At 38.2% G+C, this 22,223-nt stretch overlaps 1 protein-coding gene across 5 annotated transcripts in view; it reads right to left on the bottom strand.

Annotated features, from left to right (window-relative positions):
• Window positions 1–22,223, bottom strand: part of RABGAP1L (RAB GTPase activating protein 1 like) — a 671,327-nt gene that overhangs the window by 552,026 nt on the left and 97,078 nt on the right. The window lies entirely within an intron of this gene.

Here is a 22,223-nt window from a genome sequence, read left to right as displayed (position 1 = left end):
AGGAGACCCCAGTTTGATTCCTGGGTAGGGAAGAGCCCCTGGAGAAGGGATAGGATACCCACTCCAGTATCCTTGGGCTTCCCTTGTGGCTCAGCTGGTAAAGAATCCACCTGCAATGTGGGAGACCTGAGTTCTATCCCTGGGTTGGGAAGATCCCCTGGAGAAAGGAAAGATACTCACTCCAGTATTCTGTCCTAAATATTTCCATAGACTGTATAGTCCATGGGGTTGCAAAGAGTCAGACACAGCTGAGCAACTTTCACTTCACTGTCAACACGAAGTGACAATAGTGTAACCTTAGTGAAAGCACCTATCCCCTTGGGGCTCTGCTTCCTCTTCTACAAAATAGAAGACGTACAACACATGAACTCTAAGGATTCTTCCAGCATTAAAACTGTATAATTGTTTTCTATCAAGCTATAACAGCCATTTCCAAAATTATATTTCATTAAAGCACAACAGGTTTCCTATGGAGACAAGCTGGGTCTATTAGGAATAACATCTCAGTAATTAGATATTATTAGTACCACAAACACCTAATGTGAATATTAAGTGCTTCACTAGGGAATTCAAAGCATTCAACCTTCTCTTATTAACTCTATAAATAATGTTTTCAGCAAACTGCTATTACACCTATTTTTTTCAAGGAGTTCACAATCTAGTATAGGAGGAAAATAATAGACAATTAGGAGGGGGGATCGGGATTGGGAATACATGTAAATCCATGGCTGATTCATATCAATGTATGACAAAACCCACTGGAAAAAAAAATTATAAAAAAAAAATAATAATAGACAATTACAACCTGTATGGTAAGTTCTATGATAACTGTTAGTATAGAAGGTTAACAAAGCACAGAGAAAACACATCTAACATTATTTATTGACCCAAAATTTGAAATCAAACCTCCTAAGAATAAGATTATGGTGTTATCATATTAATAATTACCATATTATAGCAGCTGTTTATTGAATGTTTTCAGACATTTACTATATTGTTGCATTCACATTTTAAAACAACCTCCATACAACAAATGATAAAATTTGTTTCCAGAAAGTAGAAGTGATTTGCTCAAACCACATAACTATTGGGCCATGACTCTGACTCCAAAACTGCATAGTCACTTAACGTTATAATTTGTCACTTTCTGGCCTATCAGTCAATGTTGTTCAACTGCTAAGTCATGACCAATTCTTTGCAATCCCATGGACTTCAGCATGCCAGGCTCTTCTGTCCTTCACAATCTCCTGGAGTTTGCTCAAATAAATATCCATTGAGTAGGGGATGCTATCTAACTATTTCATCCTCTGCTGCTGCTGCTGCTGCCCCCTCTAATTTTGCCTATCAGAAAAAAATTATGAATTCCTAGAGTGATCCTTGGCAAGTCACACACTTCAAAGCCTCACTTTCCACATTTTTGAAACAAAAATATACCTGCTTCTAGTTTCACTATGTTAATATACAGTTGAAATGAAAAAATCTCACAGGGAAAGGACACTGCAAACTCTAGAGAAGTTGCCAATTACACATTATATGGAACAATGGATTGGTTCAAAAATGGGAAAGGGGTATGTCAAGGCTGTATATGGTCACCCTCATATGCATATTACAACATGCAAATACCAGGCTCAATGAATCACAAGCTGGAATCAAGATTGCCAGGTTCAGTTCAGTTCAGTTCAGTTGCTCAGCTGTGTTCGACTCTTTGCGACCCCATGGACTGCAGTACACCAAGCTTCCCCGACCATCACCAATTCCAGGAGCTTGTTCAAATTCATGTCCATTGAGTCGGTGATGCCATCCAACCACCTCATCCTCTGTCAACCCCTTCTCCTCCCACCATCAATCTTTCCCAGCATCATAGTCTTTTCCAGTGACTCCGTTCTTCACATCAGGTGGCCAAAGTATTGACATTTCAGCTTCAGCATCAGTCCTTGCAATTGGTATTCATGACTAATTTCCTTTAGGATTGACTGATTGGATCTCCTTGCAGTCCAAGGGACTCTCAAGAGTCTTCTCCAACACCACAGTTCAAAAGCATAAATTTTTCAGCGCTCAGCTTTCTTTATAGTCCAACTCTCACACCCATACATGACTACTGGAAAAACCATAGCATTGACTAGATGGACCTTTGTTGGCAAAGCAATGTCTCTGCTTTTTAATATGCTGTCTAGGTTGGTCATAGCTTTTTTCCAAGGAGTAAGCGTCTTTTAATTTCATGGCTGCAGTGACCATTTGCAGTGACTCTGGAGCCCAAAAAATAAACTCTGTCCCTGTTTCCCCATTGATTTGTCATGAAGTGATGGGACCGGATGTCATGATCATAGTTTTCTGAATGTTGAGCTTTAAGCCAACTTTTTCACTCTCCTCTTTCACTTTTCATCAAGAGGCTCATTAATTCCTCTTCACTTTATACCAAAACAGTGTTATCATCTGCGTATCTAAGGTTATTAATATTTCTCCTGGCAATCTTGATTCCAGCTTGTGCTTCATCCAGCCCAGCATTTCTCTTGATGTACCCTGCAATAAGTTAGATAAGCAGGGTGACAAAATACAGCCCTGACATACTCCTTTCCCAGTTTGGAACCAGTCTGTTTTTCCATGTCCAGTTCTAACTGTTGCTTCCTGACCTGCATACACATTTCTCAGGAGGCAGGTCAGGTGGTCTGGTAATCCCATCTCTTTCAGAATTTTCCACAGTTTGTTGTGATCCACACAAAGGCTTTGATGTAGTCAATAAAGCAGAAGCAGATGTTTTTCTGGAACTCTTGCTTTTTCAATGACCTAGTGGATGTTGGCAATTTGATCTCTGGTTCCTCTGTCTTTTCTAAATCCAGCTTGAACATCTGGAGTTTCATGGTTCACATACTGTTGAAGCCTGGCTTGGAGAATTTTGAGCATTACTTTACTAGCGTGTGAGATTAGTGCAATTGTGTGGTAGTCTGAGCATTCTTTGGCATTACCTTTCTTTGGGATTGGAATGAAAACTGACTTTTTCCATTCCTGTGGCCACTGTTGAGTTTTCCAAATTTACGGGCATGTGGAGTGCAGCATTTTCAAAGCATCATCTTTTAAGATTTGAAATAGCTCAACTGGAATTCCATCACCTCCACTAGCTTTGTTCATAGTGAACCTTCTTAAGGCCCACTGGACTTCACATTCCAAGATGTCTGGCTCTAGGTGAGTGATCACACCATCATGATTATCTGGGTCGTGAAGGCCTTTTTTGTATAGTTCTTCTGTGTATTCTTGCCACTTTTTCTTAATATCTTCTGCTTCTGTTAGCTCCATACCATTTCTGTAGATTTCCAGGAGAAATATCAATAATCTCTGATATGCAGATGACACCACCATTATGGCAGGAAGGAGGAATTAAACAGCCTCTTGATGAAGGTGAAAGAGGAGAATGAAAAACCTGGCTTGAAAATCAACATTCAAAAAACAAAGATCATAGCATCCAGTTCCATCTCTTCACAGCAAATAGATGGGAAAACAGCTGAAACAGTGACAGACTTTATTTTCTTGGGCTCCAAAATCACTGTGGAAGGTGACTGCAGCCATGAAATTAAAAGACACTTGTTCCTTGGAAGAAAAGCAATGACAAACCTAGACAGTGTATTAAAAAGCAGTGACACCACTTTGCCTACAAAGGTCATTATAGTCAAAGCTATTGTTTTTCCATGTATGGATGTGAGAGCTGGACAATATTAAAGGCTAAGCATCAAAGAATTGATGCCTTCAAACTTTGGTGTTGGAGAAGACTCTTGAGAGTCTGTTGGACAGCAAAGAGATCAAACCAGTCAGTCCTAAAGGAAATCAACCCTGAATATTCATTGGAAGTGCTGAAGCTGAAGATCCAATACTTTGGCCACCTGATGCAAAGAGCTGACTCATTGGAAAAGATCCTGATTCTGGGAAAGATTGAAGGCAGGAGAAGGGGACGACAGAGGGTGAGATGGTTGAATGGCATCACCAACTCAATGGACATGAGTTTGAGCAAGCTCCAGGAGATGGTGAAGGACAGGAAAGCCTTGCATGCTGCAGTCCATGGTGTCCCAGAGTCAGCCACGACTGAGTGACTGAACAATAACTGCCAATATTATTAAGTGAAGTTTGACCTTCTACACTGCCCAGCGAGTCTTTTCCTGAAAATAGAGCTTGAAACAGCTTTGAATACCAAGTTAGCTTCTATATGGGCTTCCTGGGTGGGTCAGTGGTAAAGAATCTGCCTGTCAGTGCAGGAGACCTGGGTTCAATCCCTGGGTTGGGAAGATCCCCTGGAGAATGAAATGGCAACTCACACCAGTATTTTCGCCTGGGAAATCCCATGGACAGAAGGAGCCTGGTAAACTACAGTCCATGGGGTCACAAACCAATAAATGACTAAACCAACCAACCAAGGCATCCATACAAACAACAAAAACTCTGCATATCTTGTATGGCTTTAGGCTTAATTGATGGAGAAAAGGAGGGGGGAAAAAGGATTATATGTTAATGTCCTGCAATAGAAAACTATTTTTTTTACTTTTTTAGTCCATAAAAATCATAATTATACATATCTCCATGAAGACCATGGATAAAAAGGAGGAAAAGAAAAGGAAAAGAGGAAGGGAACTGACCAGTATCAGTTAAAGAACACTGTCTCTTACTAAACTAAACCTGTGCTATTAAAAATGAGAAAGTGACAGTATGACAGAATAAACAGAACTACAACAAAGAAGAAAGGCTGTAATTCTATCATAACTTTAGAATACACAAAAACCCTAAAGAACTAAATAATTTCATAAAATTGGAATCCTAGCCATCTTATAGAAGTTAAAGCAAAAAAGACAGTTGGAAAAGTCTTCTATATAATAACTGTTGAAATTATTTTTTCCCTATTAAAGTTACCAGGTAGAGAAAGATATACAGGCATTCCTCACTATACACAGCAGTGTGGAAACATAAAAATAACCATACAAGCTGAAACTGCATTGTGATCTTATAAACAGTGGGAAATATTATGATTGTCCTGTGACCTGTAAATATTTTGTCAAAACTTTAAAAACTCTCGTCAGTTACAAATACATAGGGAAATTTTTTAAAAAGTAAAACTATTATTTAGTATTTCATATTTTAAAGTACTTAGAAATATTGAAAACTGAAATGTTTTCTTTTGAAAAGTTATTAAGAATAGTTTAAACAGTGTTTACATGGAAAAGACCCTGATGCTGGGAAAAACAGAAGGCAAAAGGAGAAGGTGGCAATGGATGAGATGGTTGGATAGCATCACTGACTCAAAGGACATGAACGTGGGCAAACTCCGAAGATGGTGAGGGACAGGGAGGCCTGGCATGCTGCAGTCCATGGGGTCACAAAGAGTCAGACACAACTTAAGTGAGTGAACAACAACAAAACAGTGTTTTGCTTTCTTCTCATGTGATAAATAATACAAAATAAGCATTTTTTTCCTATGCCTTGGCAAACTGTCATACTCCTTTCTAACTCTGAATGAGCTTCCAGTATCTTATCCTTTGCACTTTTACATCTCTAAGAGATCCTTTAACATGAAGTTTTTGCTGGTTTGACTTCCCAAGACATTCATCCTTTTCATCAAACCACTTGCCTTATTTATGCTGATAAGTTCACCTTCACTAAGGTCTTCTGGCTGTATACCTAGTGTAAACCTACTGTCAACATTCCCACGGTCAGCTATTCTTCTATAACTCCACTTATGCACTATTCAAATCCTGCACTATTCAAATTTGTACGGTGCAGTCAATGTTTTGCCACACTACACAAATACAACTCACTGTTACTTCCTGTTAGGATGTGTGAATGTTTTCAATTGTATGCCTTCATGTCATATCTCTTCCAAAACTCAGCTAAAGAAATTGTATGATCTCCAGTTTCTTATAATTAACATATATTTCAGTGTTGCAACTAACTGCAAAACTGTGGCATGAAGACTAGCAAAACCTGGATTTTATTTTTTACCGTGGTCTTCAATCCAGCATAAAAATAAACACTCCATTTCAATCATAAGAAGCTTTCTATTCCTAGTGAAATTTTAACTAAAAAATGTTGAAATGCCTTTATCATGTCTATCATGCCTTTATCATGTATATCAGACTTTTTCAATATGCTTCATATTGTAACTTCATGCAGAGCTAGGTCTCATCCAATCTTCATTTTGCTGTCATCATTTTCTTTTTTTTAAATTTTTTGTTGAAGTATAGTTGATTTACTGCAGTCCCCATTTTCAAATCTTCTAAGATAACATGCAATTTCATTTTTAATATTATCACTTTGCATTTATTTGTTGCATTCATCTTTGTTGGCTACCTCTTTCAATTATTCATTATTGTAAAATGTTACATGGGTTTATCATTGAGAGACCAAGCAGGCAAAACAACACACTTGGCTGTCTGTGATTGAACTAAATAAAAGATACACCATAACCTACTTTATACTTTGAAATAAGTGATGTTAACAGTCACTGGATAAGCATTTATGTAGTGACTGTGAACTGAAGAGCTAACAGCAAAGTCTACATTTTATGCAATTACTCACAATTAATATACCATGGTTAACAAAAATTTGAACCATGTGTCTGGGGGACTGGTATTCTTTAACTAAACCATGGTAACATAAATCCATGCATATCATATCTGCAGAACAAAGACTGCATGCATATACATGTAGGTTCCAAATAAATATAGCCAACGTTTTGCCTTCTCAGAGGGGTATTTTACTCTAATTCTGCAGGCTATTCTGATTTCCGGTTATCACTCACAAAGCACCAGCAGTCTCAGAAAAAAGCATGACTGTGGTAGTACTATTAGTACCACCAATACTAATAGAACTGGTATAAGCAGTATAGCAAGCATTCATTTGTTTCAGGGACTATTTCGAATACTTAGCAAGTATCACCTAATTTTATCCTTCCAACATTCTTAACAGGTATCATTCACAATTTACAAACTAGAAACTGAAGCACAGAGAAGTTAAATAATTTGACCAAGTCACTGTAGAGCAGGGTTTCAAACCCAGATAAGGGGCTTCCATAGATGTGAACCTTAAAAATCTTGCTTGCTTCAGTGCCTTCAATAATAGAAAGAATAAGTTTCATCATTAGGAATTATACTCATCAGCAAGATTTAAAAGTTGGTTATTTTTTCTTTTCATTCATCAGGTAGGAAATTTTATTTGTTCCCCAAAGATTTTTAGAACACGAAGACTAATTACTGTGAAAAAAAAAATGTTAATAGATGCTTAGGATTGTCTTAAATCTGCTACCAGTGTAGAGAATTTAACCTATACGAAAGTTATGAAAGAACAGATGGTATCTTTAGGTCCATTACTGAAAAAAGTATCTGTCAATAAGCTTTAAGAAAATACAACAACCTCCACACCATCCTTGGACAATAATGTCCCATTAACTCTCACACTCGTAATGGATAAAAATTTGAAATGCAGAACCATGATTCAAATATGAATACTTTTTACTAACTCTCTTCAAATTAAAAAAATGAGAAATTAGCTATAGTTAAAAATATATATTAAAATGATTACAACAATCAAAATCTAAAACTTGGCTTAATCACCACTAAAAACATTTAGTAAATCAATTATTTTGCTTTATTATTCAATGGTAGTAATACAGGAAATTTGGGTAGTGATACATTTGGGCTTTTGCAAGTATCAGGCTTATACATCAAAATAATCAAAAGCCAAACTACAAATATTTTTATAATTGAGTATAACTATAATTTCGAAACATCAAAAACAAAGAAAAATAACATTTTCTCCCTATACTGCTGGTTAACATGTGCCCATTTTCTCTTTCATAAACATAAGCTGGAGTTGAGCCAAACAACAGCAAAAAAATTACAAACTCAATTTGATGAGGGAGTTTAAGGCATGAGCAAGTTAGCACGCATGCTTAGTCATGTCCAACTCTTTGCAACCCCATGGACTGTAGCCCACCAGGCTGCTCTGACCATTGAATTTTCCAGGCAATAATACTAGAGTGGGTGGTCATATCCTTCTCCAGGGAATCTTTCTGACCCAGGGATCAAATCTGTGTCTCTTCTGTCTTCTGCATTGGCAGGTGGATTCTTTTCCACTGTGCCACCTGGGAAGCCCTATAAGCAAGTTACTTTTTAACAAAATAAAATACTAGTGATTCCACCTGGAGTTCCTGCTCCTTTTTCTTTTTCTTCTAATTATTTTTATTTTACCAACATTTTCACCTATGTCTATTCATGTATTTTTCTTTATCCCTTTCCTCGAGAGTTTTATCTTTCCTTATATAGTTGGAAGTAGAGCAGATATGATTTACTGATGAATTAGATGTGCAGTGAAAGAAAAAGAAGTCAAGGATGACTCTAAGTTCTCAACCTGAGTAACTGAAAAGATCAGACTATAAATCATAATGCTGGGGGAGACTACAGGAGGGACAGGTGTGTGACAGGGTCGGGGGTCTAGACTTTCAGGATAGTGATTTTGAGACACCAAAGAAGTAGAGCTGCAGGATACATGAATGAGGAACATAGAGGTCTGAGACCTCAGGTGAAAGATGAAAAGTTGGAAGTTACCTATTTTACAGATATATTTAAAGGAATTAGACTGGATGAGTTAACCTCAGGAGTGAGTGTGGTAGCAGAAAGAATAGAATCACATCAAAGAAGGCAAAATGGATTAAAACAGCAAAGGATTATTTCAGCAATGCTGAAGGCTGAGTGTAGGAAAAAGGCTCCTGGAAAGAGAACGCAGAACTCAGGAGTACCCCGCTTTACTCCTTCTGGTACACAAGACAAGCAAGGGGCAGTATTACTAGAGTAACGAGGAGTTCTGAGTATCCTCTTACTATTTCTGATAGGGAGATGGAAGGGGAACAGAACATGAGTGTGGAGGAGGATCTACTTGAAGTGCATCAAGAAAAACTTATTCTAGGTGTCTGAAGACATTTTCAGGTGGTAAGTTTCCAAAACTATAAACCCATGTATATTTACTATATATTATCATCAACTCATTACTCATTGCTCCTCTGAAGACAAGGTGCAGAAAAGCTATTTTGTATCCTCATAAAGAGACCTTCAATTAGGCAAATACTCATTTTCTGTAATCAATAAAAGCCACACACACACACACACACACGGAAATAGTTATCTTAAATGTGATTTCTGGATGATAAACTAGTCACAACAAAATGCTCTTCAAGACCACTCAAGGATCGATGACTTGCTACGAGGACTCACAGGACTCAGCATACAGCTGTACTTAGGCTCAGGACATAGTAGAGTGAACAAATACAAAGCAAAATTGGCAAAGGGAAAAGGCACACAGGGTGAAGTTCAGAGGAAACTAGGCACAGACTCCAAGACTACTCTTCCTGGAGAGTCTCACAGAGGACACACTTTCCCAGCAATGAGTTGTGGCATGTGAGAAATGACACATAACATACGTGACACGCTCACAGACAAGAGTCTGTTTTTCTCAAGACTAATCACATAGGCATCCTCTGCCTAGCATATACCAAAATCCCAGATTCCATAAGGAAGGCAGGAGCCCAGGACAAACCACATTATTTGTACTAAGTGGCATAATAAGTCACTAGTCTCAGTTCTAAGAATGGTGGAAACCACCCCCAAAGCTTTAAAATTGGCTTTAAAATTGCCAGACAAGAACCAACCTTACGAGCACAACTTTCAGGAACAGTAGTTTCAGTCCTCCTTTGTTAACTCTTTTCTACACAGTCCTATTTTGGTGTTTATATTTTAAGCAAAAAAAAATTAATACTAAACAACATGATCTGCATGTAAAATAATTTGGATTCCTCAGAAGCTCAATTCCACTTAAAACAGCTGAATCAAGTTATATGAAGCTCTGACTAGTTATCAAAAGGATAAGAATTTTCTATGTACAGTGGAAAAATAGAATAATTTACCTGAACATATGGACCTTAAAGAAAACAGGTAAAGAACAATTTAGAAAATAACAGGAAAAGCCAGGCTTCAACAATATGTGAAGCGTGAACTTTCAAATGTTCAAGCTGGTTTTAGAAAAGGCAGAGGAACCAGAGATCAAATTGCCAACATCTGATGGTGGATCATCAAAAAAGAGAGTTCCAGAAAAACATCTATTTCTGCTTTATTGACTATGCCAAAGCCTTTGACTGTGTGAATCACAATAAACTGTGGAAAATTCTTCAAGAGATGGGAACACCAGATCACCTGACCTGCCTCTTGAGAAACCTGTATGCAGGTCAGGAAACAACAGTTACAACTGGACATGGAACAACAGGCTGGTTCCAAATAGGAAAAGGAGTCCGTCAAGGCTGTATATTGTCACCGTGCTTATTTAACTTCTATGCAGAGTACATCATGAGAAACGCTGGGCTGGAAGAAGCACAAGCTGGAATTAAGACTGCAGGGAGAAATATCAATAACCTCAGATATGCAGATGACACCACCCTTATGGCAGAAAGTGAAGAAGAACTAAAGAGCCTCTTGATGAAAGTGAAAGAGGAGAGTGAAAAAGTTCGCTTAAAGCTCAACATTCAGAAAACAGATTATGGCATCCGGTCCTATCACTTCATGGCATATAGATGGGGAAACAGTGGAAACTGGCTAACTTTATTTTTCTAATTCCAAAATCACTGCAGATGGTGATTGCAGCCATGAAATTAAGACACTTATTCCTTGGAAGGAAAGTTATGACCAACCTAGACAGCATATTCAAAAGCAGAGACATTACTTAGCCAACAAAGGTCCGTCTAGTTAAAGCTATGGTTTTTACAGTAGTCATGTATGGATGTGAGAGTTGGGCTATAAAGAAAGCTGAGTGTTGAAGAATTGATGCTTTTCAACTGTGGTGTTGGAGAAGACTCTTGAGAATCCCTTGGACTGCAAGAAGATCCAACCAGTCCATCCTAAAGGAAATCAGTTCTGAGTGTTCATTGGAAGGACTGATGCTGAAGCTCAAACTCCAATACTTTGGCCACCTGATATGAAAAGCTGATTCATTTGAAAAGACCCTGATGCTGGGAAAGATTGAAGGCAGGAGGAGAAGGGGTCAGCAGAGGATGAGATGGTTGGATGGCATCACCGACTCGATGGACATGAGTTTGGGTAGACTCCGGGAGTTGGTGATGGACAGGGAAGCCTGGCATGCTGCAGTTCATGGGGTCGCAAAGAGTCGGACACGACTGAGCAACTGAACTGAACTGAAAAAGGATGACTAAGTAAAATGTATTAAAAATAGATAAAATCAAGTTAATAAATAGAGCACAAATACAGTATTCCACACAGAAGACTTCTTTCACGTTTGTTAATTATTGCCTAAACTCCTACTAAGTAGAAAGAACATTTTATGTAGTTCTTCCCCCTACTTCCTTTCAAATAAAATCTTTCAAAAAAAGGAAAACTGTGTTGCCATTACAAATAAGAACAAAGTATTAGTAATTAAACAATGTTTACTAAGTCATATAAGATAATTTTACCTGTAAGTACAATAGCTCTCTTGGCTCTTCTCCCCAATAAAGTCATACAAAAGGGTCATATAGAAAAGCTTTAGGAAGACTAGCAAGAAGCCCTGCTGCCTCTTATTAGCTGTTTCTTACAGGCAAAATAACATGCTTTAGTTCCTTCCTTTGCCAAAAAAGAGTAAATAAAAAGATAATTTTTTTGTCTTCCCTGCTGGCTCAGTGGTAAAGAATCTGCCTACCAATGTAGGAGACATGGGTCTGATCCCTCATCCAGGAAGATCCCACAGTTAGAAAACAAACTTATGGTTGTTGGGAGAAGGATGGGGAGAAGGGATAGTTAGGGAATTGGGGATGGACATGTACACACTTCTATATTTAAAATGGATAACCTAATGTATAGTACAGGGAACTCCGCTCGGTGTTATGTGGCAGCCTGGATGGGAGGCAAGTTTGGGGGAGAATGGATACATGTATATGTATGGCTGACTCCCTTTGCTATTCACCTAAAACTATCACAACATTGTTAATCCAGCTATAACCCATTAAAAAATAAAAAGTTTTTTTTAATCACAATTTGAGATAAGAAATGATTCCATTTAACTTTCACTTGAATGAACTCTGATCTGTTTGTACTGTATTTTCTAAAAGTCTGGGGTTAAATTACACGTTTTTATTTGAACAGCAAAAAAAGACTATCAGCTAAAAAGACTATGTATGGCAACTCACTCCAGTATTCGTGCCTGGGAAATCCCATGGACAGAGAAGCCTGGCAGGCTACAGTCCATGGGGTCGCAAAAGAATTGGACACAACTGATCGACTAAACAACATGGCATCTATTTCCTAGGTAAACCATATAGTATACTATTATTACTTTGTCTTTTCCAGTGCATTTCGTTTCCCCTGGAGCGAAATGATTTTCCAGTATTTTTATATTGGCTTAATTTTTCTATGTACTTAACAGTAATTCAAATTCAAACACTTCCTTAATTATGTAAATCTCTTTTACAAATCTTCTGGTACTGTGGGTGTTGCGTTAAATTTGTCTTCTTGAGGAAATCACTCCTGAAGACTGCTCTAATAATGTGGGTTCACTGTTCTCTTGGCCTGGCTCCCCATTACTGTCACCCTCAGGACTCCTGATTCTGTCTTGTGTTGGATATTCCAAATCCTGGACCCCATGTATGTATTTATTTAATTCAAAACCTCATTTTTTTTTTTAAACCTCATTTTTTGGTAGAAGACATTCTTCAGTAGTTTTCCAATAAAAGGAGTTTGGGAGATTAAAAAAAAAAAAAGAGTATCTAAAATAAACATTTTCCCCCCAGAAATGTATCAGGAACTTTATCTACCAGACTGGCTAATTTCATTAGATACTAGTTAAATTAGTTACTGTCAGTATAAGTCCAAATACAGGAGAGAGCACAAAAATAATTTGAACAGGGAAATCTTATTAATAAAAAAAATAATTGTCTATAACAAGAGAGTGACTACAAAGAGAATTTTTAAAACTATTCTAAGGCTGAGGAAGAGAAACCCAAAGAAGAGCAAACCAATAAAGAAGGTCCTCTCCCTAAAGCTGGTAGTCTGATCTCACTGTAGAAGGCGTGACTGTAGACCAGTGGATGACGAAGCTTTCTGGACTGCCCCGGCAAAGCGGGACCACAAGAAAACAGGAAACATCCTCTAGGGTGCAGGTAGCCAATGTCAGCAGGCAGGTGAACAAAGAAACTCAGGACTCCTGGAGGCAGCTCCGAGGCAGAGCCTGTGTCTTTCTCTGGAAGGCCACAGGAAGCCCTCACCGAGCCAGCACCTGGGCCACGAGTTTACAGAGGGAATGCTCGGACTGTGTGCAGAGCGGGAGTGCACCACCACTGGAGGTACCAGAACCTTGTAAAGAGCAGGGAGCAATCACAACACACCAGAACCAAGAACACAAGTCCCTTCCTCAGGGTATCTCTGCAGCACCCTCTACCGGCACAATTTAATATTGTGTGTGTTCAGTGGCTCAGTCATGTCCAACTATTTACGACCCCATGGACTGTAGACCACCAGGCATCTCTGTCCATGGGATTTTCCCTGCCAGGATACTTCAGTGAACTGCCATTTCCTCCTGCAGGAATTTAATACTGTGCTTGCTGCAAAGAATAAATGCATAAAATTGGACTAATGAAGATCAAGTGAAGAAGCAACACTTGCTCAGTTGTGGCCAACTCTTTGCGAGTCCATGGACTGTAGCTTACCAGGCTCCTCTGTCCGTGGAATTCTCTAGGCCAGAATACTGGCGTGGGTAGCTGTTCCCTTCCAGATCAAGTATGAGGGTAGAACTGGGACGTGAATTGAGAACTTTCAGATGTACAAGCTGGACTTAAAAAAGGCAGAGGAACCAGAGATCAAATTGCCAACACATGCTAGATTACAGAAAAAGCGAGGGAATTAAAACAAAAAAAATCTACTTCTGCTTCACTGACTATGCTAAAACCTTTGCCTGTGTGGATCACAACAAACTGGAAAATTCTTAAAGAGATGGGAATACCAGACCACCTTACCTGCCTCCTGAGAAACCTATATGCAGTTCAAGAAGCAACAGTTAGAATTGGACAGGGAACAACAGACTAGTTCAAAATGGGAAAGGAGTATGCCAAGGTTGTATATTGTCACCCTGCTTATTTAACTGATCTGCAGAGTACATCATACAAAATGCTGGGCCGGATGACTCACAAGCTGGAAACAAGCTGGAATCAAGACTGTCGGGGAAAACATCAACAACCTCAGATATGCAGATGATACCACTTCAATAGCAGAAAGTGAAGAGGAACTAAAGAGACTCTTGACGAAGGTGAAGGAATGAAGCTAAAAGAAGAGCATGAAAAAGCTGGCTTGAAACTCAATATTCAAAAAATGAAGATCATGACATCCAGTTCTATCACTTCATGGCAAGTGGAAATTGTCAGATTTCATTTTCTTGGGCTCCAAAATCAATGTGGACAGTGACTGTAGCCACAAAATTAAAAGACGCTTGCTTCTTGGAAGAATAACTATGACAAACCTAGACAGTGTATTAAAAACTAGAGACATCACTTTGTCAAGAAAGGTCGGTATAGTCAGAGCTATGGTTTTTCCAGTAGTCATGTATGAACATGAGAGTTGAACCATAAAGGCGGCTGAGGGCCAAAGAATTGATGCTATCGAACTGTGGTGTTTGAGAAGACTCTTGACAGTCCCTTAGACAGCAAGGAGATTAAACCAGTCAACCCTAAAGGAAATCAATCCTGAATATTCATTGGAAAGACAGATACTAAGGCTGAAACTCCAATACTTTGGCCACCTGATGTGAACAGCAGACTCACTAGGAAAGACCCTGATGCTGGGAAGGATTGAGGGCCAGAGGAGAAGGGGGTGACAGGGGATGAGATGGTCAGATGGCATCATTGACTCAATGGACATGAGTTTGAGCAAACTCCAGGAGACAGTGAAGGACAGGGAAGGCTGGTGTGCAGTTCATGGGGTGCAAAGAGTCAGACATGACTTAGGGAGGGTACAGTTAAAATACATCATCGCTTTAAATTACTTAATAGCCAGATTATAAGTCAAAATTTCTTTTCCTAATGTAAATCAAGAATGTAAATTGGTACAGATCCACTCAAGATAAATCTTGGTACAGATAAACTCAACAATAAGAGTGGATCCTGGTACAGACAATATGGAAAACAAAATGAAGGTGGCTCAAAAAGTTAAAACTGGATCTCCTATATGATTCAGCAATTCCACTTCTGGGTACATACCCAAAGGAGATGAAAACAGGATATCAAAGAGATAAATGCACTCTCGTGTTTACTGCAGCATTATTCACAACAGCCATGATATGGAGACAACCTAAGTGCCCAGCCACAGATAAACACATAAAGAGGATGTGGCATTTGGGCTTCCCTGATGGCTCACGGATAAAGGGTCCACCTGCCAATGCAGGAGACTCAGGTTCGATCCCTGGTCTGGGAAGATCCCACATGACATGGAGCAACTAAACCCAAGCACAACTATTGACCCTGTGCTCTAGAGCCCAGAAGTTGCAGCTACTGAGCCCATGACCACAACTACGCAAGTCCACGCGACCTAGAGCCCACATTCCTCAATGAGAAGCCACTGAAATGAATAGCCTGTGCACCACAACTACAGAGTAGCCCCCGCTTGCTGCAACTACAGAAAAGCCTGCACAGCAACGAAGATCCAGCACAGCCAAAAATAAATCAATAAATAAAATTATTTTTTTTAAAGAAAGGGTGTACAATGGAATATTATTCAACTATAAAAAAGAAGGATATCTCACCATTTGCAACAATGAAAGTGGATCTTGAGGGCATTATGCTAGTGAGATAAGCCAGACAGAGACAGATAAAACAGCATATCACTTATATGAAGAATCTAAAAAAGTCAAACTCATAAAAACAGAGAGTAAACTGGTGGTTACTGGGGAGTGCGGGAATAGGAGAGATGTTGTTTCAGAGTACAAACTCTAACCAGAGGTAAATAAGCCTTGAAGATCTAACACACAGTATAGTTAATATAGACAACACTGCATTAAAGTCAAACTTGTTAAGAGACCAGATCTTAATCATTCCGATCACAAAGAAATAACTGATAATCATGTAATGTGACAGAGGAAATAATGCTACAGCGGCAATCATATTACAATATATAAACATGAAATCAACATGTTATACACCTTAAGTTTACACAATGTTATATGTCAAATATATTTCAATTTTCAAAAAAATTACTGCATTTGAACAATCTAGAACTCTTCTCTGCTAGGACCTGGTAGCCTCTTTGTCCACAACTATCTTGATCAGCCACCTTAAGTTAAATAAAGCTAGTAAAGGTCTTCTGCCACTGGGAAAACAAGAAATTATTATTCTATTATATAAGTATACTATGATTTACAAAAGTATTCAAAAAGAGCTCCAACAGAAATCTATAGACTGTACCAATGTCAATTTTCTAGTTTGTGTATTGTACTATAGTTACATCAACTTCTCACTATATAGTTTTTGCTTTAAGCCAGCAAGCACAAATTAAAAACTGAAACAATTTATCATCAAAACAGGCACATCTCTGAATCACTCTACAAATGATCAAATGGCTGTCTAGTAGTGATGTGTTTTATATTATATATATATACACATATATATACATATATATATATGTATATGTAACGATTTTACTCTCCCAAATTAGGATCAGACACGAGTAGTAACCCATGGAAATTTTTTCTTCCTAGCAGTAACGGCCTATGTTACTCAGTACAAACGAAGCTGAATACTTACAACAAATCTAGTAATTACACTTTGCTTGCTATATCAATACTTCATTCTGATTCACACATCAAGCATCAGGGCAGATCCCTGGGAACAAAGTGATCTGACAGACATAAAACCATGAAGCCAAAATCTCTCCCCAACTAACCTTCCACAAAGTCTGAAATTACCATCATTACAACTCCACTTCATGTTAGGGAACTGTGAAGAGGTCAGTTTTCCAAACATGTATGGTATTACTTTCCCTGAATCATTTTATTACAAATTAAAAAGTAATACTTAGCAAAAATCAACTAGTCAGAAAACAAATACAACAAAAACAAATTTTTCCTACTCACTTTTTGGTTAGCTGGCATAACCAACAGAGAAGGAAATGAAAACCCACTCAAGTATTCTTGCCTAGAGAATCCCATGGACAGAGGAGCCTGGTGGGCTGCTGTCCATGGGGTCGCACAGAGTTGGACACGACTGAAGCGACTTAGCATCAGTAGCAGCATAACCAACAATCATCAAAGCATCGAAGTGGTTACTATACAATAATGCTACTTATCATCTATATAGTGTATTTCAAATACTAGACAAAGCTTTAAAAAAATCCATATCAATTCCAGGGTATATAAGAAAATCTCTGCAGTATTTCTACACATGGTGAGACCGAAATTCATGAAAGTATCAGCTGGCGAAGGACAGAAGATTGCCACCTCCACTTTGGAAACACCAGAAGAGCCTGACCTGATTGGATTTGCTCTGACATTTTAACTGGAACCTCTCAATAATTAGGCTTAGGCTGCTCAACTCACACATTTCAGATTACAATCATCTTGCCTTCACCCCACAGCTGTTATTGTTGGTCTTCTCCTGAACAAATCAATCAGCTTTTCTCCCAGGGCAAGGTGTCCCTGGGTTTGAAATCACTGAGCAATCACTTGAATGCCCCAGGTACACTCTCCCTTTCAAATTCCACTGGAAATACACCAAAGAATACCAATCCATTTATATTCTAACTGGTTTAATTTTAAATTTAGCATATAAACAAAATTTAATTGGGTACAGTCTTTAAAAGTATATACTCAGAAGTTAAATGGCTTGGCTTAAACCCTAGCTCTATTAGTTTCTGGCCAACTGACTGAGTTACTTAATCTCATTAAGCTTCTGTTTCATCTTCTGAAAAAGAAATAGGGTAATAATTACAATATCTTTCTCACATGTTGTTATGACAATTAAATTTTACAATGGCCATTACAGTAAGTCCTCAATAAATGTTGCCTGTTAATATTTTTTTTCTTATGTTCAGCTCCTAAATAAAGCTTAATATGTAAAATCTAACAGGAGTGTTTGATAAAAGCAAAAGAACATGAACATAACAAATCTTCAAAACATGAGAACAGTTTTCACATATCCTCTAAACAACTTAGGAGTCTATCAGGTACAATGTTCTATTACTCTCCACAAATTACAATGAATTTAGGCAATGCTCTAACTTTATAAAATCTTTACATACTTTTTATTCACTTACTCTACAATTTTTTCTCACTTACTCAACAAATGTTTAAAAAGACCAGAGTAAGAATATTTATGTGGCAGTTGGTATTTGATTGTATGACCTTGAGAAAGCTATTTAACCTCTCTAGCCTCAGTTTCCCTAACTGTATAATGAAGACAATAGCATCTACACCTCATAGGAAGCATCTAGAACAGTGCTCAGCACAGAGAAAGTTCTAAGGAAGGACTAAGTAACTACACAGAACTGGTTCCTAGCACGGTGCTAGATATTGGAGATTCTGGGATAAATGACACAGTACTTGCCTACAAGTACTTGCTTTTGAACTGTGGTGTTGGAGAAGACTCTTGAGAGTCCCTTGGACTGCAAGGAGATCCAACCATTCCATCCTAAGGGAGATCAGTCCTGGGTGTTCATTGAAAGGACTAATGCTGAAGCTGAAACTCCAATACTTTGGCCACCTGATGCAAAGAGCTGACTCACTGGAAAAGACCCTGATGCTGGGAAAGATTGAGGGCAGGAGGAGAAGGGGACGATAGAGGATGAGATAGTTGGATGGCATCACCGACTCAATGGACATGGGTGTGGGTAGACTCTGGCAGTTGGTGATGGACAGGGAGGCCTGGCATGCTGCGGTTCATGGGGTTGCAAAGAGTCAGACACGACTGAAAGACTGAACTGAACTGAACTTGCCTACAAAGCAGTCAAGACCAAATGGTATATACAATTATCTACACATAAGGAATCCTTGTATGTCAAGGCTGTATATTGTCACCCTGCTTATTTAACTTCTATGCAGAGTACATCATGAGAAACGCGGGCTAGATGAAGCACAAGCTGGAATCAAGATTTCCGGGAGAAATATCAATAACCTCAAATATGCAGATGACACCACCCTTATGGCAGAAAGTGAAGAACTAAAGAGCCTCTTGATGAAAGTGAAAGAGGAGAGTGAAAAAGTTGGCTTAAAGTTCAACATTCAGAAAACTAAGATCATGGCATCGAGTCCCATCACTTCATGGCAAATAGATGGGGAAACAGTGGCTTACTTCATTTTTCTGGGCTCCAAAATCACTGCAGCTGGCAATTGCAGCCATGAAATTAAAAGACGCTTACTCCTTGGAAAGAAAGTTATGACCAACCTAGATAGCATATTCAAAAGCAGAGACATTACTTTGCCAACAAAGGTCCGTCTAGTCAAGGCTATGGTTTTTCCAGTAGTCATGTATGGATGTGAGAGTTGGACTATAAAGAAAGCTGAGCACCAAAGAATTGATGCTTTTGAACTGAAATGTAGGAGAAGACTCTTGAGAGTCCCTTGGATTGCAAGGAGATCCAACCAGTCCATCTTAAAGGAGATCAGTTCATTGGAAGGACTGATGTTGAAGTTGAAACTCCAACACTTTGGCCACCTGATGCAAAGGGCTGACTCATTTGAAAAGATGCTGACAATAGCATCTACACCTCATAGGAAGCATCTAGAACAGTGCTCAGCACAGAGAAAGTTCTAAGGAAGAACTAAGTAACTACACAGAACTGGTTTTCCTGATGCTCAGAAAGATTGAGGGCAGGAAGAGAAGGAACGAGAGGATGAGATGGTTGGATGGCATCACCAATGGACATGAGTTTGGGTAGACTCTGGGAGTTGGTGATGGACAGGGAGACCTGGCATGCTGCGGTTCATGGGGTCGCAAAGAGTCGGACACGACTGAGCGACTGAACTGAACTGAAGGAATCCTTGAACTTGAATTCACAGATAAATAAATTTTTCATAATAAAAATTAACATTTTAAAAAACCAAAATATTGCAAATTAGCATCCAGAATGGGTGATGGGTGCATTGGGGTTCAATGTATTATTCTTTTACTTTTGTGTATGTTGTAAATTTCACATAATGAGAAGTTGTTTTTAAAAATGATAAATCACTTTCCATCTCAGAAGGTAAGCCAAAATTATGTGACTTGAAGTATTTACTTTAACACAGATGTCTTTATACTACAAATGAACTCTGTCGACAACAGTGCTTAAAATTGAGGTTAAGAATTCCCTTGACAAGACTGCCACCTACTGGATCACCTTGAATTCCACTATTCACATTTTGTGATTTAAACACAAATATAATCCAATAAAAAGCAAGGGTTTCTTTTAAAAAAAAGGGGGGGGGGGATTCAAGTATTTAAAAAACACTCCACGTCACAGGAAATTCTGTCTGCTGTGTTGAACAAAGTATTGTTTGGGCAAGTCCCATTAGCCAGAAGCAATCTCAGTCAAGTTTAGTTTGGATGTTTAGAGGTCATCTGACAGAATGTGTGAAAAAAGAAGCAAAAAAACCAACAAATTTGGTAATTATTGCTGAGTGTATGAACACATGGTTGTTAGATATTATCATTTACATTAATTATGTTAAAATAAAAGCAATATATTAAGTAGTTATACATGGAATGAATTTTTTTAACTATTCTACTGTTATACAATGGGTACATCTGGTTTAGATAAAATTTCTAATGAGAGCAATATATATGATTCAAAAAGTGCTTCATCTCAAACAACTTAGGCAGAAGTTGAGATACTATGCTCTGGAAAAATGCCTTAAAGTTACTCAAAAAGTAGCTAAGTAATGATGAAGGCATTAATGTCAAAGATTATTGAGGAGAGCCTGAATTAAGCTGTCTTATGAATATGAGAATATGGGCAAAGGCAACATTTCTAAGTAATTATTATATACAATATATTTTAAATGTATGTATAAATGTTTAAGTTAACAATGAAAACAGAAATAGGCATTCAACTATTTTACCTATATTCAAGATTTCTGTATTCAAGTTAATCCATCTTGGAGCTTCTCATTTGTAAAAGGAAGGACTGCTATATATACAAGCATAGTACAGGCCTCTACAGTACAGGCATAACATATTTAATCATAAAACCTCAATATCTGTAACTACTATTTGTTTAAAGTCATATTATTCAACACCTAACACTTCTTTGCCTGTGTTATTCATATACTACAAACTGGTTAATGCCCTTTGTTATACCAAAGAGAAATGCCTTTTATTACACCAGAAGGGAAGTGCTCAGGGCATTTTTCAAGGACAAAGGGTTTGACTTGGCTCCTGGCAAATTCTGGGACAAGTTGAGCACCTAGATAATTAAACACTACAGTGAATCATGAACTATTTCAGGGGAGAGGGAATTCAAGAGTCAATATCAAAAACAAACAGTAATAAATGGAAAAAACGGGAGAGGTCTGGCTTACAGGAGAAATGTCAAGGGCTGCCTAGAGAAAATGCAGAAGATGGAAAATTACCACTTTACATTCATCATGATAAAGATTGGATCAGACAAGAATTATGAATGAAAGGTAAACCAAAGAGAAAATTTTGATTTGATGAGAAGCAAAACCAAAGAGGAAATTTTGATGAGAAGCAAGATATTCTCCTGGGTCTCCCAACAAACTGCTTACTAGATACAAAGGAGGGGGGGGGGGAATAGAAAAAAGGAATTACAGTGAAGAAATCAGACATCTTGGCTGGAAATCAAAAATTAACATCACCAGAAAGGGACAGATGCTTGTCAAGAGCCTCCAAATGTGATACACTGTGAAGGAGAGAAATCATCTATGCAGCAATAAATTATCTGCATCTAATCATGAGGAAATATTAGATAAGTCCAAATTGAGCAAAGTCATATTAAAAAGAGGGAAAAGAGACGTATTCTTCAATAATGTCCACGTTTTAAGACAAAGACTCTGGAAACCTTTCAAAATTAAAGAAACCTAAAGACGTATGGCAGCTAAACGCAGTATCTGACCCTAATGTGAATCCCAAACTGGATGGGGGGAAAGGACATTATTGGGTTCACTGGCAAAATTAGAGACAAATAGTAGATTAGATAAAAAGTATTCTATGGAAAATAAGTTTACTAAAGATGATACGTGTG

Source organism: Cervus elaphus, chromosome 14, assembly GCF_910594005.1.
Source record: "Cervus elaphus chromosome 14, mCerEla1.1, whole genome shotgun sequence".
NCBI classification, from domain to species: domain Eukaryota; kingdom Metazoa; phylum Chordata; class Mammalia; order Artiodactyla; family Cervidae; genus Cervus; species Cervus elaphus.
The sequence above is the reverse complement of the archived record's forward strand: the minus strand, read 5'-3'. Positions and strand labels throughout refer to the sequence as shown.